Source organism: Mirounga angustirostris, unplaced genomic scaffold (assembly GCF_029215605.1).
Source record: "Mirounga angustirostris isolate CCGP_5_RB_7025 unplaced genomic scaffold, mMirAng1.0.hap1 SCAF_12, whole genome shotgun sequence".
Lineage (NCBI taxonomy): Eukaryota > Metazoa > Chordata > Mammalia > Carnivora > Phocidae > Mirounga > Mirounga angustirostris.
The window spans coordinates 48,112,783-48,131,986 of record NW_026991720.1 but is presented as its reverse complement, the minus strand read 5'-3'; positions in this window follow the sequence as shown (position 1 = coordinate 48,131,986).

Here is a 19,204-nt window from a genome sequence, read left to right as displayed (position 1 = left end):
CCCTCAAAGGTGAGAGAAACGCAGCTGACCTCCTGGAACAAGGGCTCCAGAAAGTTCATGTTTCTTCCAGAGCCACCTGCTGCTTCCTTTTCCTCGGTTCCTTCGGCACCGGGGAGGTGGGGGAGACAGTAGGAGAAAGAATAACAACCGTTGAGGGACTTGGGAGCCACCCAGAAGGCCAGCCTCCAACCCAGTTCTGCATCCATTTCATATAATTGATGAAGGCCTTAAACACCCAAACAGCTCTCATCCACGGCGGGAAGATCAAAGGGACATTTACCTACTCACTTAACTTAGAAAAAATAAAACGCCCAGCGCAAATTGTGGGCTTTTAACTATCTTGTGAGACCAAAAACCTAATCGGAGCGCTGAGGACTATAAACATGTAGGAAGGGAAGCAGACAGGCATTAAAATCTGATTAGGAGCCCGGCAGCGCTGATAGGGTCTGATGGCCCACCTTCCTGCAGAGGGATCAGGTGAGAGTGTAGGGAGAGTGAGCACAATTGGCCTTGAACGTCTTTCCTTCACATACAGAAGAATTTGGAGGCATACGGCCACAACAACTTGCCTCGTTTCAAGAGAAAAATCGGCCTCAGCAGTTCCTAGAACTCTTCTTCTTGCAGCTCACAAAACATTCATTGTACATCAGCCATAGAAAAACGCACACCTTCACGTAGCATATCAGAGCAACTCTCTCTGGCTATTGGGAACTGGGATTTGTTTCATTTCTCCAACAAATATTTATCGAGCATTTGCTTTATGCCAGGCTCTGCTCTGGGTGCTAAGACGTGGCAGGAACAAGACAGACCGAGACCTTTGCCCTGTTAGAGCTTACATTCTAGTAGAGAGACACATACAGTAAACACATATGCAAAATAGGAATATGTCAGATGGGAAACATATCATAGAGAAGGGGGATAGGAAGTGTATGTATGGGGTGGGCTTCAGTTTTAGATAGGACAGCCAAGAAAGACCACACAGAGAAGGGGATGCTTGAATAGACACATGGGGACGTGCTTCTTGGAACGACTACAATTGGAATTAGGAAGAAATATCAGGACAAATTATCAAAAGCAGGGACAGTACTGGCATTTATGGAATGCCACCCTGTGACAGGCCTGATGCTGGTTGGCCCCTTTACCTACGTTGTCTCTTTAATAGTGCCTTCTGTTGGCACCCATTGTATTACAACAAGTAACGCATTCGAGGTCAGATGTACATCAGCCAGTGCCTCTGGCACCCCAACTCTGAAGTCTTCTGGGCATCTAACTGACTCAAAGGCGTCATTCTTGGATTAAGGTCTTGCCTGCAGCAGAGCAAAGACACACATTTCCTGGACCCACTACCTCCAATCTATTAATTTTTATATCAATTGTATTATCCTCGTCACTGTTAATGTTTTGGACTCGATGAGTCTTTGCTGTGGGGGCAAGCTGTGCATTTTAGGATGTTTAACAGCATTCCTGGGCTCTCCTCGGTAGATGCCAGCGGTACCCCCCCACCTCCAAGCTGCAAGAATCAAAGATGTCTCCGCAGGGCAAAGTCACCCCCATTAAGAACCAGTGACCCAATGTGAATTGAATTAAGTTTGAAAATTCATGTATTTAAGATAAACTCGAGCAACCTGAGCATCATTCAGCGGTGCTCCTTAGCCACTCTTTGGCGAGCCCCTCCTGTGCTCGAGGTGTAAATGGTGGAACTCTAGGTTGCCTCCCACCCATCTCCTGCCACATGCCCATGCTCAGTGAGTCCCTCTTCTTTGGCCTGCCTGCCACCAGTCTGCCCCCCTGCGACACCCTATGCGTCCTCCACATGGTTTCTTTAATGAGACCCGATGCTGTTACTCTTCTCTTTCAAAGACTTCGACAGTCTTACAGAATAAAATCCTAATGCCCATCACGATATTTCAGACCCCTCACGGTCCGGCCTCAACCTTCCTCATCTCCACATCCAGAGCCTCATCTCCTCAGGCTCCAGCCTCCCCGTTTGGTCTGTGTGTCCCAAACACGGTCATGCCTTCTTGCCCTGACCACACTCTCCCCTCTGCCTCTGCTCCCTCTCCTCACTTTTAGGTAGCAAAGACTTACTTCTCCTTTAAAGTCCAGCTCCAATTGCATCTCTTCAACTAAGTTTTTCCCAACATTCTTCTCAATCCTTTCAAAACATTGTTTCAAGACATACATTCCCATAGCACCTTGATCACACTTCTGCTACTGCATTGTCTCAGCTCATCTGTCTGTCCATCCATTTATCCATCCAGCCAGCCATCCAGCAAATGTTTGTTGAGCACCTACTATGTGCAAGGTACTCTTCTAGACCCTGGGGATTGAGATGTAAACAAATCTGGCAAAAAGCTCTGCATTCACTGAGCTTATATTCTGGATGGGGAGCTCAAAAATAAATAACTAAATATAGGTCAGATGGTCATGGTGCCAGGTGCTAACAGTGGTTCTAGGAATAAGAATGAACTAGGCCCAGTCCCTGCTTTCAAGGAGCTTATGGGCCATGGGGCCGGGGTAGGGGAGGGGTCCGGTAAGAGGTGGAGGAGGAAGAGTAGGGGGTTGGGAGAAAGGAAGAAAGAGCACACTTATTCTGCCCAAGTGTTAGGGGTCCCCAAGGTCACAGAAAGATCAGTGAGATGCCTAAATGTCTTGGAGAACCTTTTGAGAGGCTTAAGTTAAGACATTTACAGGGTGGAATGCACCTCAGAGAGGCCCGGCCTCTGAGGTAAGGAAAAGAGATAGTTGTTAGGAATGCTGAGATGGAATCCACATCCAAATTTACCTCAGGCCAGAACTTTTCCCTTTGCTTCAAGGTCACTTGCAGAAGGACTGGAAGCCCCTAAGGCCACACCCCTGGTTCACACTTTGCTCCTGAAACATTGTGCTCCTCCTCGAGTGGGCCTTCCTGCTGGCAAACTGACAAACACCTTCGTTCTTCCTAGGAGAGACCTCATGTGCACATCAGGTCAGACAAATTTTCATGCCCTCCTCCAGGCAATATCCAGGGATAATAAAGGCTGTCTCCCAGGCCTCCCCGCAAAGCGAGAGGTAAACCAGAATGCATCAGATAAGAAGCCCAAAATCATTCCAAGAAGTTGACATTGAATCAACAAAAAGATCTTGTGGGTTTTACTTGCCCAGTTTTACATGGTTTGTGTGAATTCCCTCCCACCTCCCCATCCGGCCAGAGCTTCAGGGATACGATGACATTTCATTTCCTTGAAATAGTTAATCTTTACAACCAACGTTTCAAATGGGAGGCTTAAGCTGGGGATCAGCTCACTCTGTGTGTAGGTCATTTAAGAGCTCAGTCTCATCTTTGAAATATAGATTAGCCAGGAGAGTATGAGTTCAGCATTTCTATGTAATGTTGTTTCATTGATCCTGCAGGCCAACTGGACATGGCTTCAGATGGATACCTAAAAATTAGTTTTAAAACTTTCCCATCTTTTAATATTTTATAACCTGTCAGAAAATTAATTATGGACTCTGCCCCCTTTCAATGCTTGGTTTCATAGGAGCCGATGTTTAGCCAAAGTGAGTTTCTTTCCTCTCCTTTACAAAAAGCAATGGACAAGTTCAGAGTGAATGATGACTTCAGGGAAATTCTTGGATTTGTAAAGATTTAGAGATGAATTGAATAGCTTTGACCTGCCAAGTCCAGAGCTTGAGTTTCTCTCGCATGCAATAGCCAGAAATGCTTTCTTAAACACTGGGAAAGATCAGGAAATTGAGAGGTTAGTGCTATGGGGATCCAGCCATAATTTGAACTTGTCAAATATCTCCAAGCCCAGGGAATCACAAAGGGCTTTCTCCAAAACCCACCCCTCCTGCATGCATACACACAGAGCATCGTCTTTCAGGTTTAAAAAATATTTTTTCCACTTTTTTTGTAATAGAGGAAGATTTCAAGGAAAGAAAAATATTAGGAAACATGCCAAAGTGATTTTTATTTTCCTGTCTTTTCAGTGTTCTATACAATTTCCAATATGAAAATGCATTAATGTTATAAGAAAAAAAAACTTTAAAAAATAACCACTTAGGTAAAGTCATACCAACATAACACCAAGAACCGATGGTGAAAGGTAGTGGAATTACTTCTGGTGCCAGGTCAACTAAACATTGCAGCGTCCACACCGTGGGAGTTCTTAAAGAAGACATACATGCACCAATCACTGTTGCATGGCTGTATTCATCACAAGGAACAGTGATGGGGCGCCTGGGTGGCTCAGATGGTTAAGCGTCTGCCTTTGGCTCAGGTCATGATCCCAGGGTCCTGGAATCGAGTCCCGCATTGGGCTGCCCGCTAGGCAGGGAGCCTGCTTCTCCCTCTGCTTCTGCCTCTCTGTCTCTCTGACTCTCATGAATAAATAAATAAAAACATTAAAAAAAAAAAAAAGGAACAGTGATGTCTGTCCCATGAAAATAGGTGTGTGAAGTATCCGGGTTCAAGAAATGGGGGACAGGAGCAAGGAAGCGAGAGGAGAGAATAAAGGGCGGGGCTAGGAAGACTGGGGATAAAAAGGAGGTGAAGAGTCAGAAGAAGAAAGGGAGTTGAGTCACATGACTGTGGAACTGGTAAAGTGGGGTTCCGAGCGGGATCCCAGCTCGCCTCACGCCCACACATAGAGCAGTAAAGTAGCAGTGGCAGTACCATACCCCTCGTCCGTCCCGGGTAGGAGCTAGGGCATAACTGAATGTTATTCTTTAAATGGAAGTAAAACACTCACTACCTTTGTTATGCTGACATAAATAACCAGAAGAAGCCTGGGAGAAAAACACTCACAAGTAGCTGCCTTTGGCCGCAGCTCCCAGAATAGGGACACCAATTACCTGCCTCTCTTTCCACTTTCTAGCAACTCCTAGCCCGAAAACCAACAGCCAGCAGTCTAGCCACCAGCAGAGTCTTTCTGATCTACCAATGGCTTAAAACCTGGGCAGTCTTGGGAGGAAGGGGATGTGTTTGGCCCGGGGCACAGGGGGAGTAAAGTGGTTGCTGGTAGAAGGCACACGGGGTAGGGTTTGGGGTGGGACATATGCTGAATCACAGTGAACATGAGTTTACCTAACAGATTAAAAAGAGTATGTTCAATTTCTGCTTTGTAACCTACCTGCCTTGTTGGTTCTGAGAACTCAAGTTATTTCTTGCTTATTGCATTTGCCAAATTTATCAAGTCCCCAAAATGTGTCACCAGGCAAATGAACCCAGTTTGGTTTTTTCCACTAGATGGAAGGAACCATATTCTTTTCTTTTTTTAAAAAGATTTATTATTATTATTTTTTTGAGAGAGAGAGAGAGAGAGAGAGAGAGACAGCAAGCAGGGGGAGGGGCAGATGGAGAGGGAGAGAGAGAATCACAAGCAGGATCGACACCCAGCGCAGAACCCAACATGGGGCTGGATCCCACGAGCCCAAGATCATGACCTGAGCCAAAGCCAAGTGTCGAATGCTTAACTGACAGAGCCAACCAGGCAGCCCATGCAAGGAGACATATTATTTTCTTATTCCCATTTGGCAATGACATTTTACCTTGGCTGGGGGAAATGTCTAAACATCCTCCTTACTTATCAGTTACAGAGGCACCTTGACGTCAGCCTCATTTTCAAATCCACCCCTCACCAGCAGTGGGACCTTGAGCAAGTTAATGTCCCTCTCTCTACTTGAGTTTCCTCACCTCCAAAATAAAGAAGATAATAGTACCTACCTCATGGAGTGGTTGCAGGGATTACCCATGTTAATGAATGTAAAGTGTTTAGAAGAGTGCCCAGTGAGAGTTTACTACTCTGTGTTCAGTATTTTTATTTCAGTTGTCAAACATATTTTTGGTACCTGTTATGTGCCAGGCACCATGCTGAACACCAGAGATAGAAAAATGAGAATGTCTTTGGAGTTTACATTCCAGTGGGGTAATAATAAAATCATAACAAATAACAGTTAAGAGCAGCTAATATTTATTGGGAGTATAATATACATAATCTAATCTGATTTTCATAATAACCTTAAAAGCCTGGTAAGGATATTATTTATAGGAGAGGAATCCACAGGCTTAAAAAGGTCAACTACCTTGATCACACAACACAGCGGGTGACTGGCAGAGTCAGGGCTGGAACCAGCCCACTTGGCTCCCGAATTCTAAGTTGTGTTTTTTTTTTTAAGATTTTATTTATTTGACAGAGAGAGACACAGCAAGAGAGGGAACACAAGCAGGGGGAGCGGGAGAGGGAGAAGCAGGCTTCCCGCAGAGCAGGGAGCCCGATGTGGGGCTCGATCCCAGGACCCTGGGATCATGACCCGAGCCGAAGGCAGACGCTTAATGACTGAGCCACCCAGGCACCCCCCGAATTCTAAGTTTTAACCATGTCTTTTCTTTCACTTTAGTGGAATGTGGGCTACTTTCAAAACATATCATCTTTCTGGGGAGCAACACATCCACCTCGTCCCTTCAAAGAATCATTGCCCCGCCTTCCACTTCTTTTATGCCAGGCATTGAGTTTTTTGGTAGCCACTCATTTAACATGATAAAATTCAACTACCCGGCGTAAAACATTTTCCCCCCGCTGGTCAGAGGAACAAGTCAGCATTTGCAAGAACATTTAACACTGTTCAGCTCGGCCTTCATGCTGAGACACGCGCTCACATCTCGAGGCCTACCCTGAGCCAATCACTGGAGAATGGTTTAATTGGTTAATCATATAAATTACAATCACTTAATCATTTTAATCACCATCAGCCAATTAGCTCAGAGTTATGTGCTCTGAGGTAACAGCTATGCAAATGTTTGTTCCACGGTAGGCTATTAACAGCCATATTTTCTCCATCAAGCTGACAGAGACAGATTGGGGGGGAAGAAAAGGAAAGGGAGCATTTGTTTAGTTTAAACTTCTTTCCTGTTGGGTTTTAACGAAGCATTCAGTGAGGAGAAGCACCGAGCCTGGTGATTTCTTCATCTTATTCAATGTGAGTGTGCCAAGTGGATGAGAGGGAGGCCCCTGAGGGAAGTGTAGGTGGTGGAGAAGGGGAGGAAGGACCAGCTAAGAAACTGTTGAATCTGGACTGAGTTAGCACGTGAATGCTGAAAGTGGTGGCACTGTCCTATCATGGCTACGGAAATGAAGAACCAACATGGGGACGTACGTTTGCTGCTGCCTTTCCTCCACTAGGCAACAGGGAAGGTCCACGAATAATGCAGGAGAACTAGGTCAAGTTCGAATGGAGCATCTGTCTATACGTAGTCATTATCATCTATAATAAAGCTACATAATAACCATAAAGAATATATAACAGCCCTGGGATGGTATAAGTCATTATCGGTAGACCAGAAACTATGAAGAATGCGGAAGGAAATGTGCTGTATATATCCAGTTCTAGGGTGAGCATCTGGCACCTGATAGCTCTTCAAGAGATACTTGTGAATGAACAAACAGTGACCAAATGTGAACCCAGGAATCAAGGAAAGAAAGGAATTTGAATCTGTTTACTCTACGTGAGCTGTGCAGACATGGATGTGCTAGCGTGCACAGGATACTTGGCAGCATTTGCCTTCCTTTATCTCCCGTAGCCCCGAGTCTAATAGAGCTTTCTGTCGGATGGTCAGAAGAGCGGACTGGCTTCTTTGCGAGCCTTCAGTTGTAATATCTTCAAGTGCTATGACAGTGAGGAACAATCAGAATCTCAAAGATAGAACTAACCTTGTCAGGAATGTACAGGAAGTGACATGGTTTTGTGGTCCCCCGAAAGACCCTTTGTGATTATGGCAGCCTAGTCTTTCTTCAAGGAATATCTTAACTGCCCCTGAGACTTTGTCTGCTTTTGCTGGTTAGTTAGGTCTAGGATTGGGGTTGGACCCTCCCCACCATTTCCCAGACACAGACAGACAGACACACAGTGTGTTACAAAAATTGATTTATTCATTTAATAATACATATTGAACTTCTATTGTGTGCCGGAGGTCATGCAAAGGACTAGGCAAACAGCACTGCCCAGCAAAACACTTGTGGTATGATGATGGCAAAGTGTTGTCAGATGCACACAGGAGAGGCCGATTCTTGAAGGCTGACGTAGTCTTGGAGAACCTCCTGAAAGAGCTGGGGTTTGATCTAGGAGAAACTGATAGAGAGATGAAGGGAGGGAACTTCAAGGAGAAAATTAATTTGGCATCCCAAAGGTCTAAATAATATCCATATCACTAATGTAGGGATAGTTTTTTAATTTTTTTTTAAGGATTTCTATTTTCCAATTTAGTAGTTTTTTTGCCTGGTACCTGGCCTTGTTTGAACTTGTTTACAAAGGTAGGGCCCAGAGGTTCCTTACCCACAGGCGGACAGGTCAGTCAATGTTTCTTGGCGGTAGCTTCCTGTTTGACCTGAGCCAATGATATTTCCCCTCTTGCTTGCCTTGCTTTTCTCTTCCTCAAACAGGAAAAATGATATTGACTTAACCTACCACTGTTGTGAGGAAAAACTGATAAAAAGTATGGTAACACACTTCAGAGAGTGAAGAACTGCTATAAAAAATGCCTAACAATGAGTACGCTTAGCTTGGTGAGACAGAAAACAATAGGTAGAAATGGAAAATTGGACAAAAATCACATAAAGAGGTTTTAAAGATTTTCTTCCTTCTGCATTTACAACATTCTATTATTGACTTAAGATTTTTTCTTACACTTAATTAGTCAAAAACCAGGGGAACACTCTCTCAAATCTTTCTATAGGTCAGACACGAGCCAGAGTCCATGTTCCTAAAGATAGAGTGTTGAGCCACTCCCATCTTTGATTTCTTCTCTGTTTTCAGTTTTTGTACATACTAAGCTTGCACAATATCTGTTTGTCCTTGTAAACATGAAGTCATTTTATTTGTCTCTGGGGATCCCCACACCTTTACCCCAAAATAAAATATAGGTCCTGGACTTCCTAGCAGGCTTGTTTAATGAAGACACTATAGTAAGACAACTCTCTTAAAAGAGATCTTCTAAAATTAGAACAGCAGGTTCAAAACGCATTCTGACACCAGCACCCAAGAGATGTGTTCAGGCCATATGCCCAGTTTGGTTCAAATTCTTCTTACCTTTCATGGTTCAGGATGGAGTTGAAACTTAGGTTAGGCTAAGCCCAGCTTGATTTATATAATATAGGACAGTTTGTGTCTTAGTTTGAGTTTCCCCAGAGGTAGACACAGAGGCGAAGTTTCAAATGCAAGTAATTTCTTTGGGAGGGGCAGGGAACACTAGCAGGGGAGAAGGGAAGCAATACAGACAAAGTGGCCAATAAAGGGTGAGTAATTAAACCAACTGCCACAGTGAGTGACTAGAGCTGAATCCAGGATACACAACTCAGAACTAACCTACCAGATGGCAGCTAAACCAGGGTATTGAGGCACCAACTCCAGGCAGTGATTGGTTAAAGGCAGCTGGAGGAAGGGTTACTTCCGGGCAGAGAGCTTTGCATAGTTCCAGAAAGAGCTCTAGGGCTTGGAGACACAGGTCCTAGCAGTAGGACACTGTCCTTGTTCTTGGCACACTAACATGGTGAGGTGGGAGGGATGTGGATGGGACAGGGAGAGCCGTTGCTACGGTTTGAACCATAACATTTGTACTTTCTTACTCAAGGGTACAAATTGGAAGAGGAAGAGACTTCTGGGACAGAAGAGCAGGCCCTGACCAGGAGAGTGCCTCTTTCCTATAGCAGCCATAAAAAGGGCAAGGTCATCTGGACTCACTGTTGGCAATGTGCCTTGAGTCACACTGTAGTCCTTGCTAAAGCATCTGAAAGGGTCCGAAGTGTAGACATTATGACACAGTTACAAGCTTATGAGAGCATGATCACAAATATACACCAGAATCCAGAGGAAGCCACAACACAGCCCTTTATTTTTCCCTTTGGATCATCTATCAGAGGACATTGGACCCATTCTAGACCCTGGGAAGGGAGTCATGTTTGGTGGTTTCAGCCCTCCTGTCCATGATTGTCATCAACATAGTCATGTATCCCAGGCCTGGCCTATGAAACCTGAGCGGAAGTTGGGATGGTACATGGGAGGGATATGGAAAAGGTTTTTCTTGCCCATAAGCGAGATGCCTGGATAAGAACATCTTAAAAAAAAAAAAAATTATTTAAATTCAATTTAGTTAACATATAGTGTATTATTAGTTTCAGGGGTTTAGTGATTCATCAGTTGCATATAACACCCAGTGCTCATTCTATCAAGTGCCCTCCTTAACACCCATCACCCTGTTACCCCATTCCCCCACCACCTCCCCTCCAGCAACCCTCAGTTTGTTTCCTAGAGTTAAGGGTCTCTGATGATTTGCCTCCCTCTCTGTTTTTAATCCTATTTTATTTTTCCTTCTCTTCCCCTTTGTTTCTTAAATTCCACATATGAGATAGACACTGGGGAGGGTATGTGCTCTGGTAAGCGCTGTGAATTGTGCAAGACTGTTGAATCTCAGATCTGTACCTCTGAAACAAATAATGCAATATATGTTAAGAAAAAAAAAAAGAAGAAGAAGAAGGTAGCAGGAGGGGAAGAATGAAGCGGGGGAAATCGGAGGGGTGGACGAACCATGAGAGATGATGGACTCTGAAAAACAAACTGAGGGTTCTAGAGGGGAGGGGGGTGGGAGGATGGGTTAGCCTGGTGGTGGGTATTAAGGAGGGCACATTCTGCATGGAGCACTGGGTGTTATGCACAAACAATGAATCATGGAACACTTCATCTAAAACTAATGATGTAATGTATGGGGATTAACATAAGAATAAAAAATATATATATATGCTGAAAATTAAAAAAAAAATTCCACATATGAGTGAAATCATGTGGTATCTGTCTTTCTCTGACTGGCTTATCTCGCTTAGCATAATACCCTCTAGTTCCATCCATATCATTTCAAATGGCAAGATTTCATTCTTTTTGATGCCTGAGTAATATTCGAGTGTGTGTGTGGGGGGGCGTATCTCACATATTCTTTATCCATCAATGGACATCTGGGCTCTTTCCATAGTTTGGCTATCATGGACATTGCTGCTATAAACATTGGGGCACGTGTGCCCCTTCAAATCACTGTTTTTGTGTTCTTTGGATAAATACCTAGTAGCACAATTGCTGGGTCATAGGGTAGATCTATGTGTAACTTCTTGAGGAATCTCCATACTGTTTTCCAGAGTGGCTGCACCAGTTTGCATTCCCACCAACAGTGTAAGAGAATTTCAGAACATCTTTTTTTGCTAGAGATCTTAGAGTCTGCTTCTGATGCCTGGGACTTCTACACCCATTTTGCTGCCATATAGGGTAACAACTGGCATAAGGCCATGTAGTAGAAAGATGGAAAATCCTTGGGTCTGTGAGCCTCTGAGTTATGAATACAGGAGACATCCCACTTTCAGACTTCTTGTTCTTTCAATTTAAGATACTTTTGGTTGGGTTTCCTTTGGTTTAAGGCGCTTTTCTGTTGCTGATGACTAGAAGAATCCTAAGTGATATAATGTCAGTTAACCCAGCAGGTTGGTGAAGAGAATCTCTACTATGTATTAAAGCAATTGAGTGTGGGACTGTACAGATAACCTGGCTCAGGCTGGAAGCCTGTTCCATGATGACTACCAAGTATCTTGTGCTTAATTGTCTTAGCTCAGGCTGCCATAACACAACACTACAGAGTGGCTAAATAACAGAAATTAATTTTCTCAAGTTCTGGATACTTGAAGTCCAAGATCAAGGTGCTGGCAAGGCTGATTTCTCATGGAACTTTCTTCCTGGCTTATGGACACCTGCTTTCTCACCATGTCCTCATATGGCCTTTCTTTGGTGCATGTGCACCCCTGGTGTCCCTTACTCCTCTTATGAGGACATCAGTCCTATTGGATTTAACCTTAATTACCTCTCTAAAGGCCCTCTCTCCGAATACAGTCACATTGAGGACTAGGGCTTCAACTTATGAATTTTGTGGGGGACACAATCCAGTCTGTAACATTAATCATTTATATGTAGGGGTAGGGAGAAGAATATTCTCCTTAAGTGTTCTTGGCTTTTTTGTGTGTGTTCATCCTCCATTTACAAGCTAATAATAGTTATTTATTAAGCCCTTACTACCTCACAAGTTTGTGTTAAGCATCTTATATAGATCAGCAGTTTTCAAAATGTAGTTTACAATTCCTGGGGGTCCCCAAGTCCTTTTTCTCAAGGGATCTGCAAGGTCAAAATTATTTCCCTAATAATATTAAGCTCTTATTTGCCTTTTGCACTGTGTTGACATTTGCACTGATGGTACAAGAGCAATAATAGGTATCCAGGGAGTGGCACCACGTTATATGAATAGTCATTATATTTTTGACCACCACCACCATGCATTACAGAAAAAAAAAGCTGGTTTTTCTTAAGAATATCATTGATGATGCAGTGAAAGTTATTGGTTTTCTTAAATCTCAACTCTTGAGTACACATCCTTTGAATATTCTGTGTGATGAAATGAAAAGTTCACATAAAGCACTTCTGCATAATTAAGTAGAATGATGGTCTTGAGGAAAAGCTCCTGTACAATTGAGTTGTAAGATGAACTAACTGCTTTTTTTCATGGAATACCATTTTTGACTTGAAAGAAAAATCAACAAACAAGCTATGATTAGTCAGACTTGGGACTTTTGTAGACTTCTTGCAAGTGAACAAGTTGAGACAGCTACTTCAAGGAAAACGAGTGACAGTATTTGTTGCCAATGATAAAATGTGGTCTCTCAGGTGAAAATCAGAATTTTAGAAAAACCTGTGTTTTCTCCTGGAGCTTGACAGCTTCACAATATTTAAAAAGAGTTCTCTGATAAGAGATAAGATCAGTTCTCTGATAAGATTAGAAATAATAATAATAATGGATATGATTTTTGAATATTATATAATGAAATGTTGAATGTATATTTTCCAAATGACCAATATGTGATGTTTCAAAATCATGCATGGGTGAAAGATCTAACCAAACTGAAAGAGATCTCAATGAATTTTAATGTAACAGCATATGAAAAGTTCATTGATAATGGTTTTTAGGTTCCATACTGCAAATATGTAAGAAAGTGCTACTTGTCAAGTTTTGATATAGTAGCAAAGAAGAATGTCCACAATTATCTGAAAGGCTATTAATATCTGTGTAAATCTAGTTTTTTAAATATACTTCAACCGAAACAACATATTGCAGCAGATTAATGTAGAGGATATGAAATGGAGCTGACTTCTATTTATCCAGACATCAAAGAGGCTTACTGAAATAAAAAGAGTAATGTTATTCTTCCCACTAATATTTCATTTTAGAAATTGTGGTAATTTTTTATATAAATATGTTATTAATGTTGATATAGAATGGGCTCATTACTTTTAAAGGCATTGACATATTTTTAAAATCTTAAGATATAATACAGTAAATATTGATAAATATAACATAGATAAACAAAAATTCTTTGGAAGTCTCAATTTTTAAGTAAGTAAAGGGATCTCAAAACCAAAAAGGTTGAGAATTACTAACATAAAATAATTTAAAAAACAACAACAACTGAATAGATAGCTGTGTTGGAGTTCTCAGCGGCAGACCAGAGAAACCCCTCTCACTAGCTAGTTTATGCAGAAAAAGAATTCATGTAAGGATATTAGGAGCTCCCCCAAAGCTAGGTGATTCCTCTACCACCATGCCTTCTCACCCAAGAAAAAGGTGACATACTTTCAACAGTAAAAATGCGTTTGTTCAATTCAAGCAAAATATTTGAGGGTCCTCCAATCTGGAAGGTAATGTGAAAAAAGGAAAGGGCATTTTAAAGTAAATGTCTCCTTTCTTGTGACTGTCAGATATCCCACTGTTAAAGAAGGAACATCCTGAGATGGTACAAGTGAGAATGGTCATCTGTTTATATTCTGCAGGATGCCAAACTGGGGCAAGTGATGGACCTTAAATAAAGCCATAAAGCCGAGAAGCATTAAAGGTAGGAAAGAACAATTATAAACTCCTGATGTAGACTTTTAACACACCTGAAAGTAGCATTGCTGCTGATAAGGATAATGACTAAAACTCATGCCTATTTCCATTCTCACATAAGGGGAGAGAGAAAAAAAATGAGGAAGAACAAATGGAAAATAATGTGGCTATCTTAATTTTTAGCAATGAATGGGTTAAGTTTCCAGTATCCAATAACCAAAGAGACCCTATTCACCTTTGGTTTGATAACTGCTCATTTATTGTGTCCCTGAGAAGCTCTGTGAGGGCAGGCACTGGTGTGTCTTGCTCATCACTATACCCAAGTACCTAGAACAGTACTTGGCACATGGTAGGTACTCAGTAAATACCCACTGAAGAAGTGAACAAAAGAGACTTCCTTGCTTTGCTTTTATACTACAGCTGCTCTGCATTCTTCAGAAGCCCCAATAGTTTCATAAATGTGTGCCTTGGCATTTATAAGCCCCTCAATGTAATACAACAAGTAACTGAGCTCCCACTAACTATACTGGGCACAGAATCTGCCTTTAAAGAACTCTTGACTGATCAGTGTATTTTCTTAGTGCTTCTCAGACTTTAATGTGCATATGAATCTCTGGGGATCTTGTTAAAATGCAGATTTTGGGGGGCACCTGGGTGGCTCAGTTGTTAAGCATCTGCCTTCGGCTCAGGTCATGATCCCAGGGTCTTGGGATCGAGCCCCGCATCGGGCTCCCTGCTCAGCAGGAAGCTGGCTTCTCCCTCTCCCACTCCCCCTGCTTGTGTTTCCTCTCTCGCTGTGACTCTTTCTGTCATATAAATAAATAAAATCTTTAAAAAAAAAATGCAGATTTTGCTTCAGAAGTCTGGAGCAGGGCCAGAGAGCCTGCATTTCTAAATGAGATGCTGCATCTCTCAGGTGATGCCAATATTGTTGGTCACAGCACTTTGAGGAACAAAACATTCTGGCACATTTGATTGTGTCCTTGCATATTGGAAGATGGCTCTGTCAACAGACTGAGTCATAGACTGATTCCCTTAGCGTGAATAAACTTAGCTCTGGTCCTGTAATCCCCAAAGGTGTTAGAGTCCCAGAGCGCACACCTCCCAGCACAGGTAGCCTGAAGGCAGGCAGGATTACCTTAGTGTTCAGCTGAGGTGTGGAAGAGACGGCTGTGTGGACGCAGTCTGGGTGCTGACGGGAGGTAAGGCATTTACATACATACATAGAGGCAGGGTCTCCAAGGATACCATTTTCTTTCTCACTGCTGGAGACTGCATTCTCATTGTCACATCTAGTGGAGATATTTCATAAATCTGCAGGGTAATCATTTAGAACTTAAGTTCTTTCTCACTAAAACGTGTTCATAGAGGATATGAAACTTAGCAAAATGCAAAGGCTTTTCTTTTCCCACATCACAAATGTGCTTCCTCGGCAACTAACAACTTTCAAATGATCTGTCACATTTTGCATAATTAAACCACAGTCTCAATGGCAGTGAATCATTGCAGGAACAGTTGGACGACACAAATAGAACATGAAGCATGGAGGGAAGAATTTCTTGGTTAGTAAATATCTCTTACATTGAGCTAACTATTCCACACCAGCAAAAGAAAATGGAGGGAAATACACTCTCAATTCAGATCCACAAAAGAACATCTCTGGAGCACCAACTGAGGTGATCCCTGCCCTCAAGAAGCTTCCAGTCTTAGGAAAGACAAAATATCAACAGTAAAAAAGTTCACCCATGGAATGACAAGAGCACCAGCTAGATGATGGTGTGATAATTACAGGATTGTTAGAATAAGGGTCACTTGAGGGCGCCTGGGTGGCTCAGATGGTTAAGCGTCTGTCTTCGGCTCAGGTCATGATCTCAGGGTCCTGGGATCAAGTCCCTCATCGGGTTCCCTGCTCAGTGCAGAGCCTGCTTCTCCCTCTCCCTCTGCCACTCCCTCTGCTTGTACTCTTCTATCTCTCTGTCAAATAAATAAATAAAATCTTTAAAAAAAAAAAAAAAGACTAAGGGTCACTTGATGGAGTCATTTTAAATAAAAATTTTCATGTCTACTTTCTTAACACTCCTCTCGGCCACCCAACAACACGGGTTCTTCAGAACTGTCCTCCCTCCGAGACTCTGAATTCAGATTCAGTTCCCCCATCATATCATTATCACTATTTTTCCTGGGCTGCACTCTCAATAATCATCACCAGGATTTCCTCGTTTTTCAGACAAGTCTGGTGGTCCATAACACAGAAGAACATTGGACCCTAACTTTCTGGCTTTGTATGACCTTGAGTAAGGCACCTAATTACAGTGCACCTCAGTTTCCTCATCTGAAAAATGGGGATAATCACGGTGCCATTTCAGAGGGTTGTTGTGAGGATGAAGTGCGTTTAGTAATGCAGGTAAGGTGTGTAGAGCTGTGCAGGCTCATAATCCCTACATGGTGTTCGCTCCCATTGCAATCACTGCTCCTCATTCTCACAGTTCATCTCCAGCTGTACATCTGCCCTTGCTCCTGACCAATGGCAATCAGTCTGCTCTGCCTGCCTTCACAAGGTACAGCCCTGGAGACCCTTGGAGTTGGTCTTCTCTACTCCCACTGCTAAGATGTCAAGTGTTGTCAGAGAAAAATGGAGTCAGGAACCCTCTTGGCGTGTCTGTCAGACTCACTATGCTCCCCATTCTTGGGGAGCTGCCCCCAACCCAATACACAGGGGTGGGCTGCCAGCCATTGCAAGCCTTTGTGTCCTGGCTGTGGCGGATCAGTCTAGGAACAGACTACTGGCCCGCGTGGGTGCATTCTTCTCTCTCCCAGGAAGTTGCCGTTGAAATGGAGCACTTGAGTTGAACCTTTAGTGGCAGAACTTTGGGGAGAGGGCCCCTGACTCTTGCTGCTGAGGCCCTGAGCATTGCCCGGGCTCCGTCACTTCTCATGGCCCCTGTTGACTCACCCCCACATCCTTCCAATGAATTCCTGCTCTTTCACACGCTGGCCAGAGTGTGTTTCTACCTTTCACAAACCAAAGGAACCTCAACTGAGGCAGCCCAGAAACCATGACAATGAAGTCTTCTCCAAAGTCGTGCTGTTTAACCTCAGGTGGTCCATTATTACGCCTGGATGCTTACTTATTCATCACCTTAGTCACTCCCTGGGGAATTCCCCACCACAGCAGCAGTTGGAAATTTCTCCACTGGGGACTCACACAACACGCCGCCTCTCCCTCTCCCTCATTTTTCATGCAGTGGTTCTCAACCCTGGCTGCGCCTTGGAGTCCCTTGGGGAGCCTGAAGAATATGGATGCCTGGGTCCCAGCCCCAGCGATTTGGGTGGAACGGGGTGCAGAGCACCCTGGGATATTCTGATCGGCACCCGGGGCTGGGAACCGCCCTGAGGCCGACCAGGACTGTCCAGCGAGCTCCGTCAACAGACCTCGGCTTACTCACGTTTTCACTTTCTCTAGTCCTTTTTTCCTCCTTCTGGGCTTACGTGTCCCTGCCCTAGACTAAGGCCCCCATTGGAGAAGGTGGCCGGTCCCTGCACCACCTTAGTGACCTCACTCCTCTTCCTTTCTGTTCCTCCAGCCAAGTTCCTCAGAGGAACTGTCTACAGGCTCCAATACGAGCTAAACCAAATTAGGGAGACTAAAGAATACATTTATCCTCCTGGGCATCACATGGCTCAATGGTTGTAATTAAGAGTTTTTAATGAGTGGAAACATGCGGTAATAATAATAGCAAACACGTGCTCCAGTGCCTACTACAGTAATACCGGGCAGTGTATTGTGCACTTGCCGTCGGTATAAATATTATCTAATTCCAACCACCAGCCTATGAGACAGGAGCTAGTCGTACCCCTTTACAAATGAAGAGACTGAGCCGTGGCGAGGCTAAGGAGCTTGCCAAGGATGCTGAGCTGGAACACAGTGCAGCTGGGGTTCCAGGAGATTGATAATAAACATTTCGTAACAGGTCATTGTTTTTTATTTAAGAAACATATACATGCATGTTTTGCTCTAACTTAAATAGTTCTTCACATATGGTTAACTCTGAGTTTGATTTTTGAAATGGCAGTCTGACCAGAATTTTAAGATTCAGACAAAAATTAAACAGCTGCTGTCCCTTAGCCTAGAATCACTTATTCTGTAGTAATAACCTTGTTTTTTTAATGAGAAAGAGAATGTAGGAGGGTAATTGACAGCATTTTATAGTGAAGGCCAACAATTGTCTAATCTAGCTGTGTCATATGCTAATATCGATTAAATTTAATGCTGAGATTTTTCAGCAAATGAAAAAAAAAATCAATCTGTTCGAATCAGCCTAAGAGGGACCATTTATGGAATTCTTGCTGTTTGCAATTGACTGCTGTTAGAACAGATACTGTGTAATGCAGTTGCTCCCGGGGATTATTTTCTGCTTTCCTTAAGAAATTGCAAGTTACAGTAGCACTCACTAGGAGCACTGTTTGCCGAGTCAGTCTGTACAGCTGAGGGCGGAATTACCAGATGAGCACCAGCAGGTCGAGGGAGGATACTGCCGCTCCCACCATCATAACCAGTTCACCCAAGTGACAAACAAGCCCTCGCTACCACCTTGGCTACAAAAAGCAATTGACTGCTGCTCAATTAGGCAGAAATGAGACTGTCACTCACTGAGGTGGAGACGTGAGAATTGCCTTATCTGGTTCTCAATAGCAATTTGGGTTTTTGGAAGTTATTTTACAGTTGTAATTACAAAGGGAAATGAAGTCTGCTTTTGTGATGCTACCAGGTGCTCTTCCTTCCATTATAACCTTGATGAATAGCCCCCCAGAGCAAACTCACTGGCTGTTCTACTAACTAGTTTTATTAGGCAAATACAGGATTGAAAAAACACCGTTCAATGAAGGCAGCATCTTAAGAACTAGGAAGGTAGCTGATGTTCAAATATTTAGGTGAATGATATAAACTATATTTAAAGTCAACAAAATCCTGGGGCGCCTGGGTGGCTAGTCTTTAAGCGTCTGCCTTGATCCCAGGGTCCTGGGATCGAGCCCCGCATCAGGCTCCCTGCTCCGCGGGAAGCCTGCTTCTCTCTCTCCCACTCCCCCTGCTTGTGCTCTCTCTCGCTGTGTCTCTCTCTGTTAATAATAAAATAAAATAAAATAAAATAAATAAAATAAAATAAAATAAAATAAAATAAAATAAAATAAAATAAAATAAAATAAAATAAAATAAAAAAATAAAATCTTTAAAAAAAAAGTCAACAAAATCTTTTCCGGCCA